At 41.7% G+C, this 1538-nt stretch overlaps 1 pseudogene; it reads left to right on the top strand.

Annotated features, from left to right (window-relative positions):
- Window positions 1–222: 222 nt before the first annotated feature.
- On the top strand, window positions 223–863 carry LOC102852107 (annotated as a pseudogene).
- Window positions 864–1538: the final 675 nt, after the last annotated feature.

Below are 1538 nucleotides of genomic sequence, written 5' to 3'. Positions count from 1 at the left end.
CGAGATGGAAAAGGCAATCTCCAGTTTCGTGTGGAATGGAAAGAAGCCCCGAATAAGCAAAGCTCTCCTTAAGAATAAAAGAACGCGCATCCTGCATCCGAGGGTGGGAGTAGGTCCTTGATGGCCCAGCGCCGAAGGCAGACAAAAAGAAATTTCAGGGCGTCCGAGTGCCGGCTTTTTGAGCTTGGTCTTTAGGATTGATTACCCACTTCAGGAAGCGAGATGTCGAAGCCGCCACCCAAACCAGTCAAACCAGGGCAGGTTAAAGTCTTCAGAGCTCTGTATACATTTGAACCCAGAACTCCAGATGAGCTGTATTTTGAAGAAGGAGACATTATCTACATCACTGACATGAGTGATAACAATTGGTGGAAAGGCACTTGCAAAGGCAGAACTGGGCTAATTCCAAGCAACTATGTGGCTGAGCAGGCAGAATCCATTGACAATCCACTGCATGAAGCTGCAAAAAGAGGCAACTTGAGCTGGTTGAGAGAGTGGACAACCGAGTTGGAGTCATTGGCTTAGACAAAGCCGGGAGCACCGCCTTGTATTGGGCCTGCCACGGAGGCCACAAAGATATTGTGGAAATGCTGTTTACTCAGCCAAATATTGAACTGAACCAACAGAACAAGCTGGGGGACACAGCATTGCATGCTGCCGCCTGCAAGGGTTATGCACACATTGTCCGGTTGCTTCTGGCAAAAGGTGCTAGAACAGACCTAAGAAACGACGAGAAGAAGCTGGCACTGGACATGGCTACGAATGCCGCCTGTGCATCTCTCCTTAAAAAGAAGCAAAGCACAGATGCAGTTCGGACATTAAGCAATGCCGAAGACTATATTGATGAGGAAGACTCAGATTAATTCCCTTCCAGAGATTTGGGATCTAAAATTTGTGTTGCTTTTGCCATTCCAGAATCTTATCTTTGCCAGAAGAGTGTTGGTAACTGTTAAAAATAAAACAACAACAACAAAAAACAACTCTGTTTGAATGTGGCAGTGTTGCACTATGTTTGAGTAGAACATGTATGTGAGTAGTTCTCACCTTTGGTTTGCCAAGCAGTGACTGGATACCTTGCTGTATAATGTTCATTTATGTCCACCAGAGTAGACAAAGGAGTTTATTTATATTTATCAAGTCAAAGAAATTTTAAGAATTTTTTTCTCCTTAAAATATATCAAGTTTTTTCTTTTTAGTTTAAGTTCTTTACCTCAAGAATTGAGATATTTTGAATGGATTTTTTAAAGGAAGGAAAATGCTCATTGTGATAATAAACCAAAATACATATAGCAAATTGTCAGCTATTCTGACAAAAATAAACATTTTAAGAGACAAGAAAAAAAAGAATAAAAGAACGGTAGGAGTTATCTCACTCCTGATTTCAAATCCTACTACACTGCCGTAGTAGTAAAGAAAGCATGGTGCTGGTACAATGATAGACACATAGATCAATGGAATAGAGTTGAGAATCTGGAGATCAACCCATCTATCTATGGTCAACTGATCTTTGACAAGGAGATGAAATCAGTGAAGTGGGG

The sequence above is a fragment of the Elephantulus edwardii genome, unplaced genomic scaffold (assembly GCF_000299155.1).
Source record: "Elephantulus edwardii isolate Elephantulus edwardi_28Jun2011 unplaced genomic scaffold, EleEdw1.0 scaffold06021, whole genome shotgun sequence".
Classification (NCBI taxonomy): Eukaryota; Metazoa; Chordata; class Mammalia; order Macroscelidea; family Macroscelididae; genus Elephantulus; species Elephantulus edwardii.
This window is presented reverse-complemented; position numbering and strand designations above follow the sequence as displayed.